The 24,809-nt window shown below is 40.9% G+C and overlaps 1 protein-coding gene and 1 pseudogene across 8 annotated transcripts in view; one reads left to right on the top strand and one right to left on the bottom strand.

The window, feature by feature from the left end:
* TTC6 (tetratricopeptide repeat domain 6) overlaps nt 1-24,809 on the bottom strand; it is a 281,858-nt gene that overhangs the window by 239,479 nt on the left and 17,570 nt on the right. The gene's annotated exons all lie outside the window — the stretch shown is intronic.
* LOC127484069 (U2 spliceosomal RNA) lies at nt 13,183-13,310 on the top strand (annotated as a pseudogene).

Here is a 24,809-nt window from a genome sequence, read left to right on the forward strand (position 1 = left end):
ATCTCCTGAATGGTCTTTCTAAAGCATCAATTGTATCATGTCACTTTCCTGCTGAAAACCCTTTCAATTGCATCCCAATGCCATCAGAATCCAATCAAAATCCTTTCCATGGCAACACACCGTCCACTGCCAGCATGTCCAGCTTCTTCTCCCTCTACTCCATGCACTCACCTTGACTCAAACTCAGTCTTGCACTCTGTATTTGAGTCCTACCCAGACAACTTAAACACAAAAAATGTTACTTTTATTATATTAAAATATACATATAAGAAATTAAATGTCCCTAATATTTGGCACCTTGAAGGGAAAATTCATAAATAACCCAAAAATGAATGACAGATGAAAAATTAGATAGACAGATTCAATGTCTTCTAAGAACCAAATGAAAACTGAAAATGTGGACTAGGAAGAAAAGGGGGTGGAGAGAAGGAGAGAGAAGAGGAAAGAAGAAGGAGAAGGAGTGGGGGGGGAGGAAGGAAGGAAGGAAGAAGAGAGGGAAGGAAGGGAGGGAGGGGTGGGAGGAAGGGACGAAAGAGAGAGAGAGAGAGAAAGAAAAAAGAAAGAAAGAAAGAAAGAAAGAAAGAAAGAAAGAAAGAAAGAAAGAAAGAGAGAGAGAGAGAGAGAGAGAGAAAGAAAGAAAGAAAGAAAGAAAGAAAGAAAGAAAGAAAGAAAGAAAGAAGGAAGGAAGGAAGGAAGGAAGGAAGGAAGGAAGGAAGGAAGGAAGGAAGGAAGGAAGGAAGGAGCAAGGGGGGGAGGGAGGGAAGAAAGGCTATGTTTACTTAAGAATTCAGATGGGGGCTGAAATTGCAGTGCAGTGGGTTAAGCTGCTACTTGAAACACCTACATCCCAAATCATAGCACCAGTTTGAGTCCCAGCTACTCCACACTTCTTCTTATTATTATTTTTTAATTTATTTATTTGAAAGCCAGAGTTACAGGGAGGGAGGAGAGAGAGAGAGAGAGAGAGAGAGAGAGAGAGATCTTCCACCCACTGATTCACTCCACAGATGGCTTCAATGGCCAGGGCTGGGTCAGGCTGAAACCAGGAGCCAAGAGCTTCTTCTGGGTCACCCATGTGGGTGTCGGGGCCCATGCATGGACTTGGACCATCTTCTGCTGTTTCCCAAGCCATCATCAGGGAGCAGCCGGGACATGAACAGGTGCCCATAGAGGATGCCAGCATCACAGGCAGCAGTGTTACCCACTATGCCACAATACCAATCCCTATTCCACATTTCTGATCCAGTTTCCTAGTAATGCCCACGGGAGGTAGAAAAGGATGAGCCAAGTATTCGGGTTCCTGCCACTCGCACGGAGACCCAGATGGAGCCTCTGACCCCTGACACAGGCCTGGCCTGGCCTTGGCTGTAGTGGGCTTTTTGGGAATGAACCAATGGATGGAAAATCTCTCTCTCTCTCTCTCTCTCTCTCTCTCTGCCTTTCAAAACAAATGGATGAATCTTTTAAAAAAAAATCAAATAGATAGTGACAGGAAACTAAGAATATCTGACAAACTGTCCTGACAGTATAGAGGGAAAGTAAGAGAAGAGGAAAGCAAACAAAGAAAAGAAAGGAGAAGCAGAGAATGGATGGGAGGGGATGGGTGGGGCCTGGGAAAAACCACTTCACCTCAATTTTATTATGTAACAACTAAGTGAAAAATTCACAGACATTAAAATTAATCTGTGTTCAGTCAGCTGTTCTCCATTTTCCAAAAACTGATAAGATTAAGACCTTCTATTTAGCCTTACAGAACATTTGTACTAAGTATTAATATTTCTATTTGTTTTCTGGGGCAGAATTGCATCATGAAGTTTTTAAAGCTGCCCAACCAGTTCCCAAACTAGTATCCTATCCAACAGAAGTTTAATTAGGTTTGGAGTTTTGTTTAAACTGACAGCTGTGGTCCAAAAAGCCCCCAAGGTCAGCACTGAAGTTTGCATCTTAAACACTCAGATTGCCTAAAGGTATTCTGTGGTTCTGTGGTTGTTATTTTTTATTCTGATTTGCAAGGGATCTAGTTAATAACTCTAGGCTAAGTTATTCAAATGCAAAAAAAATGTTTATCATTTCTCTGGATCAATGAAAAAATGAAAAGAAAAAAAGTTATTCCTCACCTATTCACAGTGCGGACATCTAAGCACCTCATGGACCTAGCAAGGACTGAAAGCAAAAAAGGCCTTAGAGCCGGCAAAGGAGAGGTCAGCAAAGCCCTGCGCCAAGGAAGCTCACACACTTTCCCATAAGAAAGCTTCTCGGGCCTTCCCTCCCAGGCTATTTACTCACACTTTACAAACAATATCACCAGGCTTATTCATCTAGGTTCTAAGCCTACAGCAGAATAGAAATAAGATGAAGAAGAGAGCTGTGGGAGAGGGGCTGCTTCCAGCACACTGAAACACTGATTGCAAAGCAGAGATAGCTGTCAACCCAATGGGAAGGAGGAAACACACACATTTAAAGAGAGAGAGAAACAAAAGAACTCAAAGTACAGCTGACTACAGGGTGTGGGGCAACACTTCTCTCACCCAATAAGACCTTGGGGCATCACCATGTCATAGAGCAATGTGAAGAATCAACACGCCAAATTGTATCCCTTTTTGTCCCCAAGAAAAAAATTAACTTGGCACCTCTGCAAGACAACTGCCCATGGTACGTAATGGGAATGCAAACATGAAACAATATAACAGATTTTAGAAATGTTTCTACTGAAAGAGTAAGTATAGTGGAAGGCATATGTGTATGTCCTTGAAGAAAGAACTTGATAAAAAAAAAAAAAAAAAAAAAAAAAAAAAAAAAAAAAAAAAAAAAAACACACCTCTGGGTGAGGTATTTGGCACGGCATTTAAGTCACACATGGGACATCCATAACCCAAACCAGAATGCCTGGGATTGAGCCCCCCACCACCACCTCTGCTTCTGATACAGCTTCCTGCTAATGTGCCTTGGAGGCAGCAGATGATGGCTCAAGTTCTTGGGCCCCTGCCATCCATGTGGGAGACCCGGATGTAGTTCTGGGCTCCCAGCTTTGGCTTGGCACAGGCCTTACTATTGTGAGCACTTAGGGAGTGAAACAGTGGATGGAAGACTTCTCTCAGCTTTTAAATTAAAATGAACAAAATTTTTAAACACAAAAAGAAAATTCAGCATCTAAAATGATTTATTCATTAACAGATTCTCATCATGGCCATTATAGTGTACTTTAAAATCTAGTTGAAATACATACATACATACATATATATACTGAGTTGTAGAATCTAAATGCCATAAGGGGTGGAAATGACTATTCAACAGCATATGACATCAAAAAATACAAGACCAGCAGTTAGGATACCTGATAGAAGAATGCCAACACTAAGACTACAACTAAGTTGAGACCTAGAGAAACAAATGTAGTCCTCAGAAACTGAGATTCATACCCACCACATACTGAGAGAACCTCCACAGCTATAAAATCAGAAGACCAAGCCACAGAATAGAAGGAAATAATCTATTATTAATTTCTGGCATGGGCGCCAGGTTCTAGTCCCAGTTGCTCCTCTTCCAGTCCAGCTCTCTGCTGTGGCCCGGGAGGGCAGTGGAGGATGGCCCAAGTGCTTGGGCCCCTGCACCCACATGGGAGACCAGGAGGAAACACCTGGCTCCTGGCTCCAGATTGGTACGGCACTGGCCATAGCGGCCATTTGGGGGGTGAACCAACAGAAGGAAGACCTTTCCCTCTGTCTCTCTCTCTCACTGTCTATAACTCTACCTCTCAAATAAAAAAAAAAATAATTTCTGGCAAAAAATACAGAAAAATTTGGATTAAAAAAATTGCTAGACATTCAAGAGTCACAAAATTGACCTGGTTAGGGGATGAAGTGAATTGAAACCTGGATTAATTAATTAATTATCATTAATGAAACTAGGGGATAATTTTTAAATAGCTCTCCTTACCCACTTCTAGACACAAAATTACAAGTGAAAATTACAAAACTTTCAAGGATCAGATAATACAAAGTACAGACAGGCTCTCTCACAGACAAAGGCAAAGACCCTAATAGAAATCAGCAGTATACAAAAACAGTACAACATAACCAAGGGCATGTTTCCCAGAATGCAAGGATATTTCAGATCAACTAATATATCACAACAACAGATGAAAGAAAAAAGTACTCAACAAAATTCATGATGAAAATTGTTAGAAAAGTATCTACCAAAAAGCCATAGTAAACAGCATACTTAGTGGTGAAAAATCTAGACGCCTTTAAAGTCATCAAAGAATGTTCCTTATCACTACTTCCATTAAACAACAATTTTATTAAACAAAAAATTCTACAGGTAATTTATTGAAACAAATAAAGGAGGTCAGAGATGTCATCAGATATATAATCAACATACTAAAACCAATTTGGTAACAAATCATTTTAAATACAAAAGACATCCCAGTCACAAGAGCCATAAAATTTGTAAGACAGGTAGGTGTATTTCTGTGTGTGTGCACACATGCCCGTGCATGTAGATATTTAAAAATTGTAACGCTGTGGTAAAACCTTCCAGTCTTGATCTTCCTTGACTTAGCAGTACTTGACACAGTTACTCCATGCTTCTTGAAATACTTTCAACTTGGTTTCCAAGACGTCACACACATTCTCCTGATTTTCCTCCTATACTAGGCTCTCCTCCATCTCTCTTGTTCACCCCACCTCTTCTCTTTGCCTCTAATCAACAACCTACCTGTGGACTCCTAGTCCCCAGTTCTCCTCTCATCACCTTGGTCATCTCTTCTAGTTTCATGAATTCAAATACTGTCTAATCACCTGATGATTCCCAATCTTTCTAGTCCTACCCTCCCACATTAACCCTATTGTATAACTGTCTACTCAACATCTCCATTTGGAAGCAAATTAGGCAATCCAACCTTAACATCCAAAATCAACCCCCAAACTGGCCCACCCTAAGCAACCTTCAAAGAATATGCTGAACCAGACCATTTCTCATATCCATCTCTGTCACCATCACCATAGTCAACCCACACCACCATCAGCTTCCCCTGGTTTTTGCAGTGGGTACCTAACAGGTCTTCCTCCTTTTACCACTTCCTATGTATGATGTGTTGTCACATAGCAGTCAGATGATCCTTTCAAAATGAGATCAGCTCACATCATTCCCTTCACAAAACCCTCCACTGTTTTCCCATACCACTCAAGAGTGAAACCCGAAGATCTTACCAAGACACATACATCAGGGATTCTTGGCAGGAACAGTGTTACTCCCTAGAGATGATTTAGAACTGTAGGATGGGGTAAGGAGCAGCACTTTTTGTTTGCTGCGATGGGAAACTACTATTGACTTTCAGTGGACAAGGAAAGGCCAGGGATGGATACAGTATACATCTTTAGTTCACAGGACAGTCTTACACAGAACAAAGAAATGCCCACATTCTGCATAATTTTCAAATGTCCTGAAAGACTTTTATGTGGGTAAAAAAAAAAAAGCATCTTATCAATATGTGAAAAGTCTTAGTCCATCTTGTGTGGCTATAACAAAATAGGTGATTCTAGATAATGTTTGAGTATAGAAAAGAGAGGTTTACTTGGCTCATGATTCTGGTGGCTGGAGAGTCCACACAGCACTGCACCAGTGTCTCAGTGAGAGTCCTTAGGCTGTGTCACAGTATGGCAGAGTCTGGATGCACGCAGAAGAGGCTGAGTTCATGGGGTACCTTCACTTTATAACAACCTGCTCTCATAACCAACTCAGTCACATGACACCTGGTCTGCTCCCTGGAAATATCATTAATCCATTTGTAAGGGCAAAGCTCCCATGGCCAAATTACCTTCCACTGGGTCCCACCTCTTAAAAGTTCCATCACCTCAATACCATACACTGAGGACTAAGCTTCCAGCACATGAACTTTTGACAGACCATATCCAAACCACAGAATGGGTCCAGAATCTAATTCTGCTTTCTATATTTAAATACAAACGTTTCTCTGAGGGCAGGTGTTTAGCACAGCAGTTAAGACAACACTTGGGACACCTGCACTCGATATCAAAGTGCCTGAGTTTCCGTTCCAGCTCTGCTCCTGATTCCAGCGTCTATGACTCTGCACCCTGGAAGGCAGCATGGAATGGTTGAAAAATCTGAATCCCTGCTACACACATGGGAGGCCTGGATTACGTCCTGGGTTCCTGAACTGAACTTGGCTCAGCCCCAGCTTTTGTAGGCATTTGGGAATGAACCAGCAGATAGAAGATCAATCTGTCTCTTTTTCTACCTCCCTCTCTCTCTGAAATAAAAAAGTGAAAATAAGTTACATTTTCAAAAATCATTTCCCTCATTTAAGGCATATTATAATTTTCAAAAATGTAATTACTGCATAAATTACAATAATTCTGCTTGTATTTTCACTTTTCAAGGGTATCAGTTACATAATAAGAGGCACAGAATATATATGAAGCTCATTTTCTACACTTAGAACAAAAATATTTTAAAAGTTTAAAAGCAGGATTTATCCAAGTCAGAGACCTCCAGCCAGAGTGGCATGAACGGGGGCAGCAAGAGAGGCAAAACCCAAAGGGCCGGAGGTTCTGGGGTTTTTAAGCACAATTTTGGGGAAGAAAAAAACAACATTCAGTTACAAGGCAGGGACAAAACCAATCAAAAGACCTGATTTGCAATCTTTTACCCTATCTGGACTGCACGTGATAAAACAAAGAGCCATCAGAAGGGTGGGACTGGTAACCTGTTTACAGTAAACTGTGAATTCAGGAGGATAGCATCACCACTCCCTTGCTATTCTGATGGTAAAATTGGAATCTTGCAAGGAGTGGGTGGGCAGGCAGTTTTGATCTTGCTAAAGACAACCTTGGGGGAAAGCAAGCACCCTGCACCCCAATTTCCACTGACTGCCTATTAACCCATCTGACTCCTCACCTTCCCCCCCAAGAAGAATGGACCCTAACTTCTGTTATGGGAACTGGGCAGTGATTGCTTTGGCTGCTTCATAGAACCAAAAATATTAGAATTACTAGAGATACATGGAACACAGGAATAATGACTTTCATTCATTAATAAAGGAATTTTTAGGGGGTTGGCGCCAAGGCTCACTTGGCTAATCCTCCACCTGTGGCGCCGGCATCCCATATGGGCGCCGGGTTTCTAGTCCCGGTTGCTCCTCTTCCAGTCAGCTCTCTGCTGTGGCCTGGGAAGGCAATGGAGGATGGTCCAAGTGCTTGGGCCCCTGCACCCACATGAGTGACCAGGAAGAAGCACCTGGCTCCTGGCTTCAGATCAGCGCAGCGCCAGCCATAGCGGCCGTTTGCGGGGTGAACCAACGGAAGGAAGACCTTTCTCTCTGTCTCTCTCTCTCTCACTGTCTATAACTCTGTCAAATTAAAAAAAAAAAAAGAATGCAGAGAGATGAATTTGTTACCCAAGGGCTTACAACACATGCAAATAACATATGATTCAATGAGGAATGCAAACCTTTAGGATAGTAAAGAATGAAATTAAAAGAAAATAAAAAATATTTAAATACATATATTGCTAGTCTACATAGTTTTTAAAGATATTGAGCAAAATTGTAACAAAGTTATGTTGTAAAAATCAAATGCTGAAATTATTCATTTTGAATTCCTGCTGGTTTTTGTTTTACTCTGGAACTGTCTACAGAGATCTTTTGCTCCATGTACTATATTGCTCTTTTTTCCAATCCATCCTATTATACTCTCATGATCTGTTAAGAGACAAGATTTTTATGGTCTTTTTAAGTACCAGAGACTGAGTGTGCCCTAACAGACTGAAATTTAAAGTTGGTTATATATTTTATTTGACAGGCAGAGTTAGACAGTAAGAGACAGGGAGAAGAGACAAAGATCTTCCATTAGTTCACCCCCCAAATGGCCGCTATGGCTGGCGCTGCGCCAATCCGAAGCCAGGAGCCAGGTGCTTCCTCCTGGTCTTCCATGCAGGTGCAGGGCCCAAGCACTTAGGCCATCCTCCACTGCCCTCCCAGGCCACAGCAGAGAGCTGGACTGGAAGAGGAGCAACCGGGACAGAATCTGGCGCCCCAACTGGGACTAGAACCCGGGGTGCCAGCGCCACAGGTGGAGGATTAGCCAAGTGAGCTGCAGCGCCGGCCCCAGGAGATATATTTTATTTGGGTTATTTTTGATACGTTATCACTTTGTCCCATGTCACAAGGATTGATTTTGACATCTGACACAAAGGCCTAGCTAATTTTCTCCATTTCAAATGTCTTTAATTGATCTTAGAATACACCAATATCTCATCTAAGCTCATTTCCTATTTTTTCATCATATGCATGTATGTCTATTCTGTCATTATTTATCCTAACATGTAACTGCCTCTAGAAAGTGCCATTTTCTTGTACATCTTGGCTACTTTCAGATCTACCTAAAACATATCCATTATCAGTAGATAAAAGCAGCTAACACTTCGTTCTGTCTCCAAGTAGTGTCATTTATAATTATAATTTCATTATAAATTAAACATTTCTTCCTACATGTTACAAATAAGGCATTACATTAGTTTTTAGTATTAGATGGGTAGGTCAGTGATAATTATCTATGAATTTTATATCAGGATAGTAAAAGGGGTAAAGTATTGCCAGTAAGAGTGGAATATTGGATCTGACAGTATTGAGAACTCCTCTGGCTGATCTGTCTCTTGGCTACCTTTATGCCATCATCTTCTACTATATTCCCCATCCAAAGCCACAACTACCTCTGCTCAAATACCACAGGAACATTTCTGTCATAGAGCCTTGCACAGTTGCTTTCCTCTGTCCAGAATGATCCTCCCCACACATGAACTGTATAGCTTATGCCCTTACCTACTTCAGGCCTCTGTTCACATGTCATGTTTTCTTCTGGTCCTTTCCTGAAAACCTTATTTTAATGTCTCTCCAGCCCCATTACTCTATCTTATCCTGCATTATTCTTCCTTATGTCATTTTTTGTCCTTTGAGACATTACTGCTTTGTTTACTCTTTGCCTCCTCCCTCTAGATTGTAAACCCCAAGAGAACAGGGACGTCATGTGTTCACTATTAATTCCCAGGGTCTGGAATGACATCAGACATAAGAGATTCCCCCATAACACTGCATGTATTAACAAATGTCTTAAAGGCAAAAGAGTGTTCTGTAGGAGTCTGAAGTGCACAGGCAGACTTCAAGCAGTGCATTCCATTCCCAATTGAGACACTACAGACATTGTGTTAAATGACCATGACATTGAGCTTTCACTGGATATTTCACTTGAAAGATTTCTACAGCTAAGAAATACTGCAAAGTCATTGGCCTTTAAAATTAACAAATACTAAAAAGCACAGTAATGCACAAAGCTGGTAAGGATGTAGGGAAATAGACTGGTGGGAATAAGTTGGTTCAACTTCACTGTGATGCAATGTGCCAGTATCTTCTAAAACCCTTTTTAAAAATGTATGTTTAACATATATTATCTTCTTTAAGATGATCTTATTCTCACAGTAGTGTATTATTAACTCTGTTGCACAGATAAGAAGACCAAGGCACCAATGATATAAATAAATTGAAATAAATTCACATAAATAATTTGCAAACCAAGGATTCCAACTTAGGACATCTAATTCTCAGTCAGGGCTTTTGCCACTATTTTCCATTGTCTGCTAATTCCCTTAAAGCCAAAAATTGTGTCACATACAAAATCTTTCCATTCTTAGAACCTAGTATTAGACATTACAGGTGTGCAATAAACTTTTGCTAGAAGAGTGACTGACTCTTTGATCTTGAGGGTCTCTACAGAAAGTGTGTTATACATAGGGACTATGACAGAGACTGCTCCAGTGTCTCTTCTACCTTCTTCCATGATAGAATGTGAGCCTTGGGTTGGGTGGGCTTTGGTGCAGTGGTTAAGACATCACTTGGGATGCCTGCACCTGATACCAAAGTGCCTGAGTTTGAGTCCTGGCTCTGTTCCTCTTTCCAGCTTCCTGCTGATAGTGCACTCTTTGTGGCAGCCTGGAGGCCCAGCCTAGCTGTTCTGGGCATCTGAGAAGGGAACCAGCAGATAAAACATGTTTTTCAATGAATAAAATAATTTTAAGGAGAAAATTATCTTTAAAAAAAAGGAGGAGGAGGAAGATGAGGAAGAAGAAGAAGAAAAAGAATTATGAACCCTGGGGGCCAGCGCCACAGCACAGTGTGTTAAGACTCTGCCTGCAGCAATCTAGCTGGGCACCGGTTCTAGTCCCAGCTGCTCCACTTCTGATCCATCTCCCTGCTAATGCACCTAGGAATGCAGTGGAAGATGGCCTAAGTGTTCGGGCTCCTGAACCCACGTGGGAGATCCAGAAGAACATCCTGGCTCCTGGCTTTGGATTGGCCCAGCTCTAAACACTACAGCCATATAGGGAGTGAACCAGAAGATGGAAGATATTTCTCTTTCTCTTTCTCTTTATTTTTCTCTTTCTCTTTCTCCTTCTCTCCCTCTCCTTCTCCCTCTCTCCCTCCCTCCCTCTCTCTCTTTCTCCAATTTTGCCTTTCAAATAAATAAATATTTTAAAAAAAGAATATGAACCTTGGTATATCGTTGTCCCAAATACTGATTTTGTTTTTCATCCTCTGTTGCAGTTAAATGTGGTCATGTAGCTAAGTTCTAGCTAATTAAGTACAAGTTTAAGTAGTGGGCAACCTCAAGGATAAGGATAAGGCTTTCTTATTAATGCCTTCTTGCTGGCTGGAGTGCAAATGTGATGGTTGGTACAGTCATACTGGACTTTGGGAATGAAGACCAGAGTCAGCAGAGCTATCAGATGGTAAGACAAAGTAGCCTGGGTCCCTGACCCAAAGGAATACCATATCAGTGTTAAAGTATCTTTTCATATGACCTTTTCTGATAAAAGAGAAATAAACTTCCATCATGTCTAAGCCAGTGTTATTTTGGTTTTCTGACTATCTGAACCCATTAACTATCCAAAACTACTTATATGAGGACTGTCATTTACTCCCTATTTCCTTGTAACTTGATATTTGGTTAAACTGATTTGGCTTTGTACTAGTGGCAGCCTATATGAATTATGCATTCCTCTTAGATTCCATTGTAAGTGGATATTTAACAAGCCTTTTCACTTAACCCTAAAGAGCAACAGAACAGTCATGCATAAAAAGCTATAATTCAGCAAACTGTTTAATAATCACTCTCCAGAGTAATAATTGATTGTCAAAGACTGTACAACTAGACAGGTCTCGACAGCATAATGAAATCAGAACAATGAAAAGTGTCCCAGCTGTCTCAATCTTTCATTTCTTCAAAACCATATTTCCAATGATTAAGAGATGAAGAACTTGAGACTAGATATGTTTTGAGGAGAAAGCTGGCTGAAATGATGGGATCTGGTTTTAATATAACGTCTTCCTATGTGCCTAATAAACTTGAGTAAGCCAACCAAAGTAAGGAATTTTATTTATTGTATTATCCATGAAGACTAAAGAAAGAATAGACTACCTTTTGAAAGGTTAGGGAAGGACTAGGGGGTGAAGGCTTTCACTGACTGCCAAGACTACAAAAGTAATGACCAGTGGGCTGATTAACAATCAACCATGTGATCGTGATCAAGCCCATAGCCCTATGTAAATAATATCCAAGGCACTGGCTCTTCATTCTGGCTTTTGAGAATTCTTAGTAGGGTCATTTGATAAACCACAATCTCTCAAGTTGAAGATTCTCAGCAAGGCCCTCAACTTACCACAGATAATAAGATTGGAAGTATGCCAAAATAGCTTTTCTTTCAAAACAAAAAAAGAAAATGGCTTGAAATCTCTACCCATTGAGTCAAATGTGGAAGTACCTGGTATTCACATTGAAAATAGTTCAAAGATTTCAAATGAATAAATAAAGCAGAAATATGTTATCTCAAAAACTAAAAAAGAGGGGCTGGTGCTGTGACATAGCAAGTAAAAGCTACCACCTGCAGTGCCAGCATCCCATATAGGCGCCGGTTAGAGTCCTGTCTGCTCCACTTCAGATCCAGCTCCCTGCTATGACCTGAGAAAGCAGTAGAAGATGGCCCAAGTCCTTGGGCCCCTGCACCTGTGTGCGGGACCTGGAGGGAGCTCCTGGCATCTGGCTTCTGATTGGTTCAGCTCTGGCCATTGTGGCCAATTGGAGAGTAAACCAGTGGATGGAAGATCTCTCTCTCTCTCTCTGCCTCTGTGTAACTCTTTCAAATAAATAAATAAATCTTTAAAAAAAAATAAAAAAGAGAAAGGGAGTGGAAAGGAATATCATTGTAGTCTTAGAATTGTGTCTATGAACTATACTGAATCTTTTCTTTGTATTAATATCACATTAATGTGAAAAAAGAAAGTATCAGAGAGTAACAAAAGAGTAAGTGAAAATGGGTCAGTCTGTTATTCTGCTTTGACATGAAAAATGACAGGCAGAGGATATTTTATCTTCTAGTCATATTAACAACAACCTAAGTTAGTAGAATCAGTGGTTTTTGATGGCATATTACTAGTTAGTGATCATAAAACCAATTACTAACGTCACCACTGCCTGTAATTCCTCCCACCTGTATCCTTTCACTTTGATAACAAAAGGTACCCAGCCTGAGTCCTATGCCATACTCATCATCTCTATAAATACTAAAGGGATCTGTGAGCAAATCCTTGGTTCTTGCTGAGTTCCACACGTGCTGGGCTCGGAAGCTCATAGCAAGAGGCTATAGGCCCATATCACCAGACGAGAGTACAAGGGTCCTCCCACTAAAGCAGACATCTAAAAGAGAAGAAGTCAAGGTGAGAAATAATTCTGGATACCTGGGCTCTGGGTATTAGGGAGTGAGAAAAAATAGGAAGGAAAGATGGAGGAAAAGGGAGAAAAGAAAGTGCTATCAGGATGAAACAGAATGAATAAAACTATATCGGACTGGCTGTCAGAAAAACTAAACAGTCCTATTCCCATATGCCACTTATCTGTATGGCCTCGTAAAAGCCACTTTTTCTCACGGATTCTCAGTTTAGTTATCTATAACTAAAATTAAAATCATTACCTTCAAGCTCTAGACATTATTTTAGTGAAAAGTGAAGATTAAAAAAACACTTCGGTGAAATTTATCACCAGGACTCTAAAAATTCTTTTCCAAATAACAACACAAAGTAAAATATGACTGAAAAAGTTAATAAATGAAAATATAATTGTTTCTCAGCCTTTTGGCTAAGATCAAGTGTAGTATCTATTCTTATCAGTTTAATAAATGAAAATATATATTTCTAATTTAATGAAATAGATTAAAAATTTAACCTTTTTCCTACCATACCCCCCAAAACTCATAAAAATAATACATACAGAAAATATAGTGAAGCTTTTCCTCTTTCCTACAAGATTCAGCACATTTAGCAATGGACTAAGAAAACCACATACTTACAAAAGAATATTCTGCCTAAAATTAAGCATTTATCTGACATAATGATAAAATATGCTGTGTAGTCTATTAGACTGTTTTCATTTGGGATAAGAGATGCTTAAATATGATTGTGGTTGGCTACTTCACAAGATTTTCATTTTACTGTCAAAACTATTTATCTATCCATCCTTAAAACCCACATGTTTACCTATTCTGCTATAAAACAAACACTGAAAAGAATACAGCTGCCTAGCTTCAGGCTGTTTACAGCTACAGAACAGCTGATTTCAATTGCAACCAAATACTGCACTTTTCAGTAATAAAAAATAAACAGTTTCCCATGTACAGTAAGTTAATGAGTAACCAACTGAGATATTTATTTGGTACAAATTGCTGTCAAGGTAGCCATATTATTATAAGCTCTGATAGCAACTTTACATACCAAAAAATTGTTTTAAGTTGTTTAAGATCTGTCCTCTAGTTTTTTTCATTCCCTAATTATAAACAAAATAAATGAAAATCATGGGTTGCAGGTATCACAAACATACACTTAAAAGCAGTTAACACTCATAAATGCAACTCCCTAACTAATGTCCAATCTCACCTACCACTCAAGGAGATTCTAAGGCCTTGGACCAGTCCTTAACATTCAAAAGCATTCAGAAGGTCTGTTATAAAAACAAGACTGGAAATAAATTATGTATTAAAATAACAATCCAGGAGATGGAGTGTGTTTTTATCCTAAATATCCAGATAACTGTATCTGAAATAGCCAAAAGATGCAAATATTTTTAATAACTTTTTTAAATCTTCATTTTATCTCATAGGTCCAGCCTGCTTAAACCCTGGTATGTATGAAATGGATCACTCTGGAGATTCAAATGCACCTGGCCTTTAAATGAAGGAATTTAATAATACAAGAAAAAGGAGAAAAGTCATTGCTAGGTAGCATCTATACTAAAAAGCAAGGGGGAAAAAAAAATCTGAATTCTGCACTAAATCACCTTTCATTGTTCAAGTATTCCAACCTTTCAAGCAAATTCTCATGGAAATTAAACTGCATTTGTATCCAACAAAGAACAAGTTCATTTTGAAACAACAACTTTTAGCTTGGTTCAAAATCACTGGAACAATCAAACCAGCTGACCAAACAGGAATTTTCCTTCAAAAACTAAATATTGTCCATTTAAAAAAATTGAAAATTTAACATATAAGTATTATGTATTAACCAAAAGCATCCAAATCTGAGAGATTTTAAAGCTTCACAGAAAAAGACTGTGACCTGATTTGGGAATAATTAGAAAGCTTCTTGATGATAACATCTTAGAGAATAAAGCACACACAAAGTGAAACAAATTCATCTGTCATTTTGAATAGAAAAGCTTTGCTCAAACAAGTCCCTCTCAATTGTACTAGTATCAAAACAATACAGATTGCTTTTCTCTGCCCAGACTCTAGTAGGTTCTCTGATTTTATACCTCTAGTGTGCAAAAAATTTGCTCTTAATATAGGAAAAGATGAAATCTGAAAAATAAAAAACCAGGGCAGTGCTGTGGTACTGTGGTACAGCAAGTTAAACCACTGTCTACATATAGTGCCAGCGTCCCATATGAGCGCCAATTCTAGTCCCAGTTGCTCCAATTCTGATCCAGCTCCCTGCTAATGTGCCTGGGAAAACAGCAGAAGGTGGTCCAAGAGTTTGGGTCCTTGCACCCACGTGGGAGACCCAAATGAAGCTCCTGGCTTCTGACTTTGGCCTGACCCAGCCCTGGTTGTTGCAGACATTTGAGGAGTGAACCAGCACATGGAGGATCTCTCCCTCCCCACCCCCATTTCTCTCTCTACCTCTCTGTAACTCTGCCTTTCAAATAATAAATCATTTTTTTAAAAAAGAAATAGATCCACACAAATATGCTTAACTGGTTTGATAAAGGTTCAAAAGGAATTCAATGGAGGAATGATAATTTTGTCAACAAATAGTGCTGCACCAGCAAGTGGATCTACACAGGCAAAAAAAATGAACTTCCACCAAAGTCTTCCCTAATATGAAAACTAAATCAACTAGATCATGGACTTAAGTATGAAACTACAACACTGTCATGAAAAATAGGAAAAATTGTTCTGAATCTAAGATCAGGCAAAGAGTGCAGAGGTTCAATACTAAAAGTGTGATTCTTATTCTGCCATCTTGGAATCCCTAAAAGAATGATTTTTTTTTTTTTTTTTTTGACAGGCAGAGTGGACAGTGAGAGAGAGAGACAGAGAAAAAAGTCTTCCTTTGCTGTTGGTTCACCCTCCAATGGCCGCCACAGCCAGTGCACTGCGCTGATCCGAAGGCAGGAGCCAGGTACTTATCCTGGTCTCCCATGGAGTGCTGGGCCCAAGCACTTGGGCCATCCTCCACTGCACTCCCTGGCCACAGCAGAGAGCTGGCCTGGAAGAGGGGCAACCGGGACAGAATCCGGTGCCCCGACCGGGACTAGAACCCAGTGTGCCGGCGCCGCAAGGTGGAGGATTAGCCTAGTGAGCCACGGCGCTGGCCTAAAAGAATGATTCTTTAAGGCAAAATTGACAAATTGGACTTTTTCCAGATTAAAATCTGTTGCGGGGCCGGCGCCGTGGCTCACTAGGCTAATCCTCCACCTTGCAGCGCCAGCACACCGGGTTCTAGTCCCTGTCAGGGCACCAGATTCTGTCCCGGTTGCCCCTCTTCCAGGCCAGCTCTCTGCTGTGGCCAGGGAGTGCAGTGGAGGATGGCCCAAGTCCTTGGGCCCTGCACCCCATGGGAGACCAGGATAAGCACCTGGCTCCTGCCATCGGATCAGCGTGGTGCGCCGGCCACAGCGCGCTGGCCGCGGCAGCCACTGGAGGGTGAACCAACGGCAAAAAGGAACACCTTTCTCTCTGTCTCTCTCTCTCTCACTGTCCACTCTGTCTGTAAAAAAAAAAAAAAAAAAAAAAAAAAAATTCTGTTGCGTGGGAGTTCCAGGATGGCAGAATAGGGAGGGAGCACACCAATGGTCCGGGAAGGGAAGGTTCAAAGAGGGGTGAGAATTTGTAGTTTCGGGGAAAGGGAAGCTCTTCCAAAATGGGGGAGACAGGGTGGACCTGCAAGGAGGACACAGATGCCTGAGGAGCAGGACACCAGCAGGAGTGTGTACGCACCAGCACTGGAAGCAGAGGTGAGACAGGGCACTCGCCCAGCACCGCTGTAGCAGCCGCCGCCCCTCCCCCAATCCACCCTGGGACGGACACTGAGACACGCACAACTGAGTTGGGGAGGAAATAGAAAACGGAACAGAGTGAGTGGCGCCTGCGGAAACAGTGAGCGATTCAGGGGGTCTGATTGAGGGACTGAACAATCCAGGATCCCTCCCCCAAGTTGGAGCTGCAGCAGGCGGGAAGCAGCCATCTTGTTTGTTTACATTCAGGCTTAAAGGAGAACTACCTCTGCCTCAGCACTAACCTTCGAAGGCGGAGCCCAAAGGTGGAGTGGAGCGACAGGACACTCCTTGCACAGGGGCGGGCAGTGAGGGAGGGCAGCTCAAAGCCCTGACACCAGTCTAATCAAGTTACCAGAAAAAAAAAAATTGAATAGCGCCTGTGGGAAAAGGGCAGAATCCAGGGGGACAAACTGAGGGATCAATAACGCCAGGATCATTAGGACCGCCCAACCCACAATCAGAGCTGCAGTGGGCAGAGTGCAGCCATCTTGTTTGTTTACATTCGGGCTTAAAGGAGGCTGGCCTCTGCTCCAAAAGAGGAAGCAGCAGGGGTGGAGTCCAAAGGTGGACTGGAGCTACTTGACACTCTTCACGCAGGAGGTGCAGTGAAAGAGAGTGGCTGACCAACGAACCCGAGGCACAGACACGTAAGGGCGAACATAGGAACAAGGAAACTGGCCCCTCAAGGGGCGGAGATTGGCACCTCAAAGCCCTGACACCAGCCCACTCAAGTTACAATAAATAAATAAATAAGTAAGTAAAAAATAAACAAACAAACTCTAGAAGGCAGAGCAGCCTGCTTCCACTGGATATTGGTACAGACTCACAGCAGCCCACAGCAGAGGGAAATCAACCTGAAAAACCACCCAGACGGAATGCCAAAAAAAAAAAAAAAAAAAAAAAAAAAAAAAAAAAAACCACGAAAACCCACAATAAGAATATAGAAGAACATATAAATTCGCCAATGGAGCAGGCTAAACCAACCATAACAGAGGCTGAAGAAGAAGAATTTGAAACTATGCCAGAAAAAGAATTCAGAAAATTAATAATCAGAATACTTAGAAATAATGAGAAACAGTGTCGAGAGCTGAATGAAAAATAAGCCCAAGGATTAGAGATCCTAAAGAGAAGCCAGAATGAAATACTGGAAATGAAAAACTCAATTGACCATATAAAAAACACCGTGGAATCCCTCGGAAATCGAACAGATGAAATAGAAGACCGAATATCAGAATTCGAAGACAAACTTCCAGAAATAATACAGTCAGTTCAAACGCAGGAAGAAGAAATTTAAAAATATGGTCGGAGACCTACAAGATTCAATCAAACAGTGTAATGTTCGGATAATAGGAGTCCCTGAGGGGGTGGAAAGAGAGAATGGATTGGAAGGTGTTTTCAATGAAATAATATCAGAAAACTTCAAACAAAGGCAGCTGGATAACAACAGGCAAATTCTTTTTTTTTTTTTTTTTTTTTTTTTTTTTTTTTGGCAGGCAGAGTGGACAGAGAGAGAGAGACAGACAGAGAGAAAGGTCCTCCTTTTGCCGTTGGTTCACCCTCCAATGGCCGCCATGGCCAGTGTGCTGCAACCGGCGCACCACACTGATCCGATGGCAGGAGCCAGGTACTTCTCCTGGTCTCCCATGGGGTGTAGGGCGCAAGCACTTGGGCCATCCTCCACTGCACTCCCTGGCCACAGCAGAGAGCTGGCCTGGAAGAGGGGCAACTGGGAAAGAATCTGGTGCCCCGACCGGGATTAGAACCCGGTGTGCCGGCGCCGCAAGGTGGAGGATTAGCCTAGTGAGCCACGGCGCCGGCCCAACAGGCAAATTCAACAGATATCCAGGACTCTGAACAGGGTAGACCAGAAGAGAAATTCACTGCTACACATTGTGGCAACACTCAGCTCAGTGATACACAAAGAACAAATCCTAAAATGTGCCAGAGAAAAACGACAAATTACATTCAGGGGTAAGTTAATCAGACTCACCCCAGACTTCTCATCGCAAACACTGCAGGCAAGGACACAATGGCATGATATATTTCAAGTTTTAAAAGACAAACAATGCCAACCTAGAATACTATACCCTGCAAAGCTATCATTTATGAATGAAGGGGAAATAAAGATCTTCCAAGACAAACAGAAACTGAAAGAATCTGTATCCACGTGTCCAACCCTACAACACTTGCTCAAAGACGTGCTGCACACAGAAATACAAAAACAAGAACTTCACTGCAAAAAAAAGCGAATGTAGAGTAACCTACAAACAAAGTTCAAAATACATAAACAGCTCGTTTCAGGAAACATGAATGGGAAAAGACAGTACTTAACAGTAATCACATTGACTGTGAATGGTCTTAATTCTACTACCAAAAGACATAGACTAGCTGATTGGATCAAGAAAGAGAATCCATCTATATGTTGCCTTCAGGAGACATACCTTATCAGCAAAGATGCACGCAGACTGAAAGTGAAAGGATGGAAAAAGATACTCCAAGCTAACAGAAATCAAAAAAGAGCTGGTGTGGCCATCCTGATATCAGACAAAATAGACTTTAACATAAAAACTATTAAAAGAGACAGAGAAGGGCACTATATAATGATTAAAGGATCTATCCAGCAGGAAGACATTACTATTATAAATGTATACGCACCTAATTACAGGGCGCCTGGCTACCTGAAAGAATTACTAAAGGATTTAAAGAGAGATATAGATTCAAATACAATAGTAACAGGGGACTTCAACATCCCACTCTCACCAATGGACAGATCAACCAGTCAGAAATTCAACAAGGAAACAACAGAGTTAACTGACGCTACAGACCAAATAGACCTAATAGATATCTTCAGAACCTTCCACCCCACAGCCAAAGAGTTCACGTATTTCTCCCCAGTACATGGAACGTTCTCTAGGATTGACCATATGCTAGGCCATAAAGGGAGCCTTCAACAAATTCAAAAAAATTGAAACTATACCATGTAGCTTCTCAGACCATAGCGCAGTGAAACTCGAAATCAACAACCCAAGAATCTCCACACCATATGTAAATATACGAAGAATGGACAACATGATCCTAAATGAACAGTGGGTCATCGAAGAAATTAAAAGAGAAATCAAAAGATTTCTAGAAACAAATGAAAATGATAACACAACCTATCAAAACCTGTGGGACACAGCAAAAGCAGTGCTAAGAGGAAAGTTTATAGCAATTGGTGCCTACATCAAGAAGCTGGAAAGGAACCAAACAAATGAACTCTCCATGCACCTCAAGGATTTAGAAAAACAGCAGCAAATCAAGCCCAAATCCAGAAGGAGGAAAGAAATACTAAAGATCAGAGAAGAAATAAACAGAATTGAAACAAACAAACAACAACAACAACAAAAAAAAACAATACAAAAGATCAACAAAACCAGGAGCCGGTTCTTTGAAAAAATAAACAAAATCGACACACCATTGACCCAACTAACCAAAAAAAGGAAAGAGAAGACCCAAATCTGTAAAATCAAAGGTAGTAATGGAAATGTAGCAACAGACACAACAGAAATAAAAAGAATCATAAGAAACCACTACAAAGAGATGTATGCTAACAAATTGGGGAACCTGGAACAAATGGATACATTCCTGGACACATACAACCTTCCTAAACTGAGCCGTGAAGATATAGAAAATCTAAACAGACCCGTAACCATGGAAGAAATTGAATCAGTAATAAACGCACTACCGAAAAAGAAGAGTCAAATTTTACCAGACATTTAGAGAACAACTAACCCCCATTCTTCTCAAGTTATTCAAAACAATTGGAAGGGAGGGAATCCTCCCAAATTCTTTCTACGAAGCCAATATCACCTTAATTCCTAAGCCCGGAAAAGACACAACAGAGAAAGAAAACTACAGACCTATCTCCCTGACGAACATAGATGCAAAAATACTCAACAAAATTCTGGCAAACTGAATCCAACTGCACATCAGAAAGATCATCCACGCAGATTTATCCCTGGTATGCAGGGATGGTTCAATATTCGAAAGTCAATCAATGTAATACATCACATTAATAAATTGAGAAACAAAAATCATATGATTATTTCAATAGATGCACAGAAAGCATTTGACAAAATACAACACCCTTTCATGATGAAAACCCTAAGCAAATTGGGGTTAGAAGGAACATTCCTCAACACAATTAAGGCAGTCTATGATAAACCAATGGCCAGCATCATATTGAATGGGGAAAAGTTGGAGGCATTTCCATTGAAAACTGGCACCAGACAGGGATGCCCACTCTCACCATTGCTATTCAATATAGTCCTAGAAGTGTTAGCTAGGGCCATCAGGCAAGAAAAAGAAATTAAAGGGATACAAATGGGAAAGGAGGAAGTTAAACTATCCCTATTTGCAGATGACATGATGCTATACATAGGGGACCCGATAAACTCCTATAATAGACTATTGGAACTCATAGAAAAGTTTGGTAAAGTAGCAGGATACAAAGTCAACGCTCAGAAATCAAAAGCCTTTGTATACACAGATAATGCCAGGGCCAAGGAAGAACTTCTAAGATCAATTCCATTCACAATAGCCACAAAAACAATAAAGTACCTTGGAATAAATTTAACCAAGGAGGTCAAAGACCTCTATGGTGAAAATTACAAAACACTAAAGAAAGAAATAGAAGACGACACAAAAAAAAAACGGAAAAACCTGCCATGCTCATGGATTGGAAGAATCAATATTATCAAAATGTCCATTCTCCCAAGAGCAATTTACAAGTTCAATGCAATACCAATCAAAATACCAAAGTCATTCTTCAAAGACCTAGAAAAAACAGGAGACCGAGAATAGCTAAAGCAATCCTTTACAATAAAATCAAGGCCGGAGGCATCACAATTCCAAACTTCAAGACATACTACAGGGCAGTTATAATCAAAACAGCCTGGTACTGGTACAAAAATAGATGGATAGACCAATGGAACAGAATAGAAACACCAGAGATCAATCCAAACATCTATAACCAACTCATATTCAACAAAGGACCTAAAACTAACCCCTGGAACAAGGAAGCCTCTTCAACAAATGGTGCTGGGAAAACTGGATGCCCACATGTCGAAGTATGAAGCAAGACCCCTACCTTAGACCTTATACAAAAATCCACTCAACATGGATCAAAGAACTAGAGATGCGCCACGACACCATGAAACTAATTGAGAGCATAGGAGAAACCCTTCAAGATACTGGAACAGGTGAAGAATTCCTGGAGAAGGCCGCAGAGGCACGGGTAATCAAAGATAAAATAAACAAATGGGATTACCTCAAATTGAAGAGTTTCTTTACAACAAAGGAAACAGTCAGAAAAGTGAAGAGGCAACCAACAGAATGGGAGACGTTATTCGCAAACTACACGACAGATAAAGGATTAACAACTAGAATCTATAAAATGATCAAAAAACACCACAGAATCAAAACAAACAACCCAATAAAAAAATGGGCCAAGGACCTTAACAGACATTTTTCAAAAGAGGAAATCCAAATGGCCAACAGACACATGAAAAAATGCTCAGGATCCCTAGCCATCAGGGAAATGCAGATCAAAACCACAATGAGGTTTCACCTCACTCCAGTTAGACTGGCTTACATACAGAAATCAACCAACAACAGATGCTGGCGAGGATGTGGGGAAAAAGGGACACTAATCCACTGTTGGTGGGAATGCAAACTGGTAAAGCCACTATGAAATACAGTTTGGAGAGTCCTCAGAAACCTGAATATAGCACTACCACAGGACCCAGCCATCCCACTCCTTGGAATTTACCCAAATGGAATTAAAGGGGAGAAAAAAAGAGCCATTTGCACGTCAATATTTGTTGCAGCTCAATTCACAATAGCTAAGGCATGGAATCAACCTAAATGTCCATCAAGGGATGACTGGATAAAGAAACTATGGGATATGTACTCTGGAACACTATACAGCAGTAAAAAAAAAAATGAAATCTGGGCATTTACAACAAAATGGAGGAAGCTGGAAAACATCATGCTGAGTGAAATAAGCCAGTCCAAAAGGGACAAATATCATATGTTCTCCCTGATCTATGGCAACTAAACGAGCATCTAAAATGATACCCATTGAAGTGAAATGGACACTATGAGAGACAATGACATGATCAGCACTTGTCTAGACTGTTGAGAAACAACTTACTATTTTATTCCTTTAGTATTTTTGTTGTTGCTGTTGTTGTTGCTGTTTGTTCTACATAAGACCACTGGTTAAACTCTGTAATCAATGCACAATCATTCTTGGGCGTTTAAAATTAACAGAAAAGTGATCTCTGTTAAACATAGGAGTGTGAATAAGAGATGGAGGAGATATACAGATTGGCACATGCTCACTCGGACTTACCTCCAATGGTGGAACTAGAAACGTGCCAGGGGATTTTAGCTCAATCTTACCAAGGAGGCAGGTACCAATGCCAGCGCACTTGGTAAAGTGATAAGTATAAATACACAACCGATCAAAAAGATAGGGTATGTGTCGACGAGATTTCACAAATAAGACCAGTATAAGCAATTAATGAAGGATAGAATTAAAAGCGAGAGAATGATCCTGCGGGGGAAACAGGACACACAGCAGACTCATAGAATGGCAGTACTCCTGCCTCAGAATCAACCCTTGGGACATTCGGATCTGGCCAAAATGTCCATGAGAGTCTCACAGGCATGGAAAGCCATGACACGGTGGCAAAAAACAATCTAAATGAAAGATCCTGGTGAACAAGACCCCAGCAGAAGGAACAGGCCATCAAGGAGAGAGGCGCCTTTCTCTGAAGGGAGGAAGGAACCTCGACTGTGATACGGCCTTGACTAAACAAGTTCAGAGTCGGTGAACTCAAGAGGCTTCCATAGCCTAGACAGCTCATAGCAAGAGTCTCGGGTGATGGCTGACGTCATAAATAAGAGTGCCAATTGTTAAATCAACAATGAGAGTCACTGGGTACATGCTCCCCACATAGGATTTCTGTCCTTAAGGTGTTCTACTATGAAACTTAAAAAACAACACTACTAGTCAAACAATACCCTATACCTTGTACGGTTGTGTGAGTGCAGCCTGTTGAAATCCTTGCTTAGTATATACTAAGTTGATCTTCAGTATATGAAGGTAATTGAAAATGAAACTCGATGAAGGGCGGGATGGGAGAGGGAGTGGGAGAGGGGAGGGCCATGGGAGGGAGGGAGGTTGGGGGAGGGGAAGTCACAACAATAAAAAAGTTGCACTTTGTAAATTCACATTTATTAAATAAAAAAAACTATATAACAAACAAAAAAAAAAGAAAAAGAAAAAAAGAACTTAATGCTTTATCCTTTTAGTATTTTTTATGTTCTACTTAAAACTATTGGTTGAACTCTGTGATTAAGGCACACCGGGTTCTAGTCCCGGTCGGGGCGCCGGATTCTATCCCGGTTGCCCCTCTTCCAGGCCAGCTCTCTGCTATGGCCAGGGAGTGCAGTGGAGGATGGCCCAGGTGCTTGGGCCCTGCACCCCATGGGAGACCAGGAAAAGCACCTGGATCCTGGCTCCTGCCATCGGATCAGTGCGGTGCGCCGGCTGCAGCGGCGGCCATTGGAGGGTGAACCAACGGCAAAGGAAGACCTTTCTCTCTCTGTCTCTCTCTCACTGTCCACTCTGCCTGTCAAAAATAAAAATAAAAAAAAAAATTAAAAAAAATACACAATTACTCTTAGGTGTTTAATTAATGCTATAACTAGTACTCAAATAGTATTTTACACTTTGTGTTTCTGTGTGGGTGCAAATTGTTGAAATCTTTACCGAGACTTTCTGTTCCTCTGTTAGGACTTTCTGCATATTAGTTTTCAGTGTGCTAATAAATGCTCACTGGGACATTTTTTGAGAACTACTTTAAAGTCTTTGTCAGGCAAGTCTAACATCTGTCATTTCAATGTTGACATCTATTGATTGTCCCCCTTTTTTCCTTTCAGGTTGAGAAGTTCCCAGTTTTTTGCATGACAAGAGATTTTCTATTGAAAGATGCCTAGGTATTATGAGAGTCTGGGTCTGTTTTAAATGACTTTCTCCTCAATACTCTAATAGGGACACTTGGAGGAAGGTAGGCACTGCCTCATTATTTGTTGGTACTAATAGATGCTCAGGTTCCCTGTCCAGCCTTCACTGGGAATAGGTGT

This window comes from Oryctolagus cuniculus, chromosome 12 (assembly GCF_964237555.1).
Source record: "Oryctolagus cuniculus chromosome 12, mOryCun1.1, whole genome shotgun sequence".
NCBI classification, from domain to species: Eukaryota; Metazoa; Chordata; class Mammalia; order Lagomorpha; family Leporidae; genus Oryctolagus; species Oryctolagus cuniculus.